The sequence below is a fragment of the Pyrus communis genome, chromosome 9 (assembly GCF_963583255.1).
Source record: "Pyrus communis chromosome 9, drPyrComm1.1, whole genome shotgun sequence".
NCBI classification, from domain to species: Eukaryota; Viridiplantae; Streptophyta; class Magnoliopsida; order Rosales; family Rosaceae; genus Pyrus; species Pyrus communis.
The window spans coordinates 17,009,567-17,014,840 of NC_084811.1; the positions used below are offsets into that span (position 1 = coordinate 17,009,567).

Below are 5,274 nucleotides of genomic sequence, written 5' to 3' on the forward strand. Positions count from 1 at the left end.
ATAAGTGAGATTGAACTCACAAGTATTGGTTGTTGAAGAAAGGGTCCAAAAGTTTGAATCTGGCCCTAAGTGTTGTGTGAATCTCCTATGGTGTTTATAGTTGATTTCTGCATTCAAAAGTGAATTCTAAGTGTTTATTTCATTATTTTGCTTACTATCGCTTTAATAACTTTTGTTTAACTTTACCTTTCTTTGTTAGCCAATACCTTAGCCCCGTTACAACCCTTAAACTTCTGTCTTAAATGTTATGTGTTTCAATATGTGGAGTTTAGAATTGGTACGAGCATATGGTATCCTTGTTTCTCGCGTCTAAGTAGTGGCATTCCGTTCATGAGATCATATACATGTTGATAATTCCAGAAAGTGCCTTCTTTGTTATAACATATGTGACTGCTAATCTACATGTTTACATCAATCTTCTCACATATACCTAGCGTAGGGAGTGTAGTTAAAAATCTGTGTGAAAATAGAGAGTATATCTGGTGAGGAAGTGAGGGATTCTCTAAGGAATGTTACTACATTCAAAATGTTGTTTTAATTGATTAAATGCGAGTTAGTGAGTGGTGACTGCTGTTAAGTATATGCTCGAGGTTAGGGATAGCTAAAATTTGTGGAAGTAGTGATTTTTAACATGTCATGTTGCATTGAAAATCTCTGAGGCAATTGTTGGAAGGTTTAGGTTGTGTTTGAGTTAAACTGGTTGCATTTTACCCCATTTTGTGTTACTGTGCAGTTATATGTACTTTAGGATCACTTTGAAAGCAAAAGATGTGAAAATATGCCCTTTTTGGAGCTGATCTTTATTAAAACGTGGAGAGAAGTTTAATGGCCTGTTCTGGAGCCCAAATAAAGTTGTTACTTGTTTTGAAGTCCAAATAAAGAATCCAAGATGAATCTGGCTTGTTAGAAGATCAGGAACATAATGGAAATGAATTGGGATATCTAGCCTGATTTAGAGGTGCCAAATAAGGCAAAAACGTGCAAAATAAAGGCTAAGTTGCTAGGATCACTTTGGAATATCTTCCAGCCTTTTTTACCCCATAACGTGCAAAATTGGGATATCTAGACTGATTATAAGGATCTATTTTCCCTCCCTTTTTTTATTCACTCTTAGAAAACCCTAGCCGTTCTGTACACTTTCACCACTACTAAAGACTCGTCGCAGAAGGCTGTTCTTGAAGAAGTTCTACATCAGAATTGCTTCAAGGGTTTCCTTTCCGAAATTTATTTTCACTCATGTTGTGTATTTTTGTTTTAATTTATGTGAACATGATGTGTAACTAAGTTCATAGCTTGGGATTTCGATGTAGCCTTGCAAAACTGATCCATGTTTTTAAGTTAAAGTATTCAGTTTATCAATCTGCTTCCTATTTCATTCTGAATCGATTGTTAAATTTGGTTGTTGATTTTAATGTTTGATCACCATTAGGGTTAACTATAGATCATTTAATCAAGATTATAGTAAACATCATGCTTAGTCTTGGTAGACATGTGAATGAATGAAGAGAATGCTATGCAAACATCTTGCCATGTATTTTCTTTGGTTCTTTAACGTTTTCTTGCATGCTAAAGACTCTTAATTAGGAACTGAAGTTGAACATTCCAATTAGGTTGCAGATTAAGAGAATTTGATCAAAACCACACATCATATGGCTAATCATATATATGTAAAACGAACTGAGGAAATAGGTTGGTAGTTGAATACATCATAACTTTATAAACGTGGAATTGGGTTTGTAATGGTGAATTCAAATCCCTGGCCTCATCTCCATTGTTTCTACACCAATATATTTTTCGCTACTACATTCCTGCATTTTAATTTAATTAAGTTTACAGCACAAAAACTACTCTCAATTGGTTACTTTCATTCTTTAGTTAGGGTTCTTTCAATGTTTGTAATTTATAGAGGTCCAATCAGTCCCTGTGGTTCGACACCCTTACTTGTGCCATTGTACTAACCATATTTTTGCACTAGGAAGGAACACAATAAAATTATGGCGCCGTTGCCAGGGATTGATTTTAGTCCCCTATAATTGCTTGGTTTTTGTTTAAAACCCTATCTATTTTCATTTAAAGTTTAGATTCCTTTATTCCATTTTATTTTTGTTTTTCAGGTAGTATATGTCAGATAAACTTGCTAAGATAGGCCAAAGACTTGAACGGTTAAAAGGAAACATCTTTGAGAGCTTTGTATCAACTAGTGCTCTGATTAACCGTGAAGAAGTAGATGAGAGTTCTTCTAGATCAGCAAGTGTAGGTGCTTATTCTGAGCACTCTAATTTAGACGGAGAAGAAGAGATAACTGACAATAATGATGACAATCGAGCTTTGGAGGATTATGCTCAACCGATTATACCAAATTCACCTTCATGCATCTTGCTGCCTCTTGAAGCTAGAAACTATGATCTTAAATCTTCACAGTTTCACATGTTTCCTTCTTTTTATGGTTTACCTAACGAAATCAGTTAGCCCATATTAAAGAATTCTATAAAGTTGTGAGTGGTTTACCTTTGAGGGGAGTGAATGAAGCAAATATGAGGATGAGGGTCTTTCCTTATACATTAAAAGATAAGGCTAAGGGTTGGCTAATGACTTTAGCACTTGGTTCGCTCACCACTTGGGATGCCGTAGCTAAGAAATTTTTAGAGAAGTTTTTTTCTACTCAAAAGACAGCCACTTTAAGAGCGCAAATCTTTAACTTTAAGTAGGATGATGGAGAACTTTTCAATGAATGTTGGGAGCGCTTCAAAGGCCTTTTGCTGTAATGTCAACATCATGGGTTACCTCCCTACTTACAAATGCAACATTTTTATGATGGTTAACCCAAACATGTCAATCAATTGTTGATAGTTGGGGCTTGAAGAAAAAGAATGCGCAAGAGTCATATAACATCTATGAGATGTTGGGATTTAATGCTCAACACAAAGATACAAGAGATAAACGAGCTGGAGTGTATGAAATGAGTTCTAATAATGATCTTGCATTGCAAGTGGCAAGTTTGGAAAAGAAGCTTGATCCTATGCTCAATATGGTGCCCAAGATAGCTGAGGTGTGGGCCATTTGCAACATACCATGTCATCCTACTTATCAATGCTCAGCTAGTGAGGCTTATCGGGAATTCGTCCAAGTGGAAGTCAATCTCATGAACTTTTACAATCAAAGGCCAAGGAATGACACATACTCTAATACATATAACCCTAGTTGGAGAGATTATCCCAACCTCTCATGGAAGAATAACAATCAGTTTCAAAACTTCCAACCAAAGCTTGCCTCTACACTTGAAGTTACGGTCAAAATGCTTGCTCAAAACACCGTTCAATTCCAACAAACTACCAATAATATGCTTTAACAACATTCAATTGCTCTAACAAAAATGGAGACATAATTAGGTCAGATTGCAGATGCTTTGAGTCAAAGAGAGGCCGGAAAGTTTTTGAGCCAACCGATGATACTTCAAAGGAACCAAGAGTAGGCCAAAGCAATTACTACACTTAGAAGCGGTAAGGTTATTAATAATGGAGTTGGCAATGAAGTCACTAATGAATCTGATCATTTGAATGCAGGTGCCATTCAAGAAAAGATTGAGAAATGGAATGATGATCCAAGCAAGGCCACTTCTTCATTTGATGCTCCAAATCTTCACAAGGCTAAAAAACCTTATACTCTTCCCATCCCATTGATAGGAGCATATTTAGGTGACTTACTTAGCTTGTTTTCGTGCATTTATGTTGTTAATTCATAGTTGTTTTAGTAGTTTAAGCCATTTTCGTGTGTTTTTAGGTTCATATGGCTAAGGAAGCAAAAAGGTGCATTTTGGAGCCTTTTGGAGCAAAATTGGGCTTGGAATGGATAGCTTATGCTTGGAGCAAAAGGAATGGATGAAATTGAAGACCTAAAAGAGTTAGGATTCCTAATCACAAGAGGATTCCTAATCAAATGAGGAATCCTAGTCAAAAAAGGTTTCCTACTTGAAGTAGGAAAGTTAAACCAAGGTTTCCTATTTTGGTTTAACCTTTCCTAATCCTTAAAGACTCCATGTTTCAGCAACATTAAGGACTTCTATCTATTCTAGGACACAAAACAAAGTTTCCTTGCAACATAAATTCCTTGTTGTGTATCCCCTTAGTGTTTCCCTTCCTTGCCGTGCAAGGGAGGGCCTTCATTCCTATTCTAAAGCATCCAAACACGTTCCTTTTTCATATCAAACTCAGCCATAACTCACATACCCTTTTCCATTCCAAAGTCCTTGCCTAATTTCAGAAATAAATGACATTCCCCTTCTCACAATTGAATGCCGCAGGTTCCCTTCCCTTTTCCTTCAATTTCTGACTTTGTGTTTCCTTTTCTTTAAGGATTTGGAGTTAATTACTTTCCTAAACTAAGTAATAAAGCCTTAGGATTCTTTCTTCCTTATAAAAAGCCCTATGCCGTACCCTTATAAAACCTAATCACCCTTCCATACAACCTGCCTTCATTCACTCAGAAAACCAACCTTTGCCGCAGCCTTCCATCCAACTTTCCACCATTCCCCTACTTCCAAACCTTCATCTAAACCTCCATACACCACCCATAACCCTTGCCGCACCACCCTACCTTCCTAAATCCATTCAAAACCCAGAAAATCATCCACAAAACCATCCTAGACTCTTGTGCCATGACTTAGCAAGGAAGAGGAGAAGGAAGACGAAGCCTTGGACGTTTATGCATTCGAGTTGGAGTGTTGGAATGTTTTTAGGTGTAATCTATCTTTTATTTTCAATGTTTAATTCTATTCTCCTTTGTTTTGTTATGAACATGAGAGGCTAAACTCGTTTTAGCCTAGGGCTGCTTTGAAACCATGATTACGTTTATAATATGAGTTGATAAATTCCAGTTGTGATTTCATAAATTTTGAATGCAATTTACTTAACCGTTTGATGGATAACTTATTCTTGTATGTTGATTAGGGAGGCCTACTTAATTTGCATGCTTGAATTTGGTGCTAGAATAGAAGGGTGTTACACATAATCGTTACAAACTTATATTCACAAGTAGTTAAGGTCGTTTTCACAATCATTTTAAGTTAATTCCTAGCATGAGTATCATGATGTCATAGTTACAAGTGCTTTGTCAATACTTATGATTTCCATTGAACGTAATGATCTTTGATTGTATCTCTATTATGATGTCATGTAGGGGACTTTTGAAGAATGCTTTGGGTTGTCGTATGATGTCATCCAATCCAATAACTTAAGGGAAATCTGAGGGTTAATTAATGATGTCACGATTAATCTG

At 36.3% G+C, this 5,274-nt stretch overlaps 1 non-coding gene across 1 annotated transcript; it reads right to left on the reverse strand.

Moving 5' to 3' along the window:
* Positions 1-2,675: 2,675 nt before the first annotated feature.
* On the reverse strand, positions 2,676-2,782 carry LOC137746360 (small nucleolar RNA R71). Its single transcript, XR_011069830.1, has one exon. It is a non-coding gene; the product is annotated as a small nucleolar RNA R71 (small nucleolar RNA).
* Between the last annotated feature and the right edge of the window lie 2,492 nt (positions 2,783-5,274).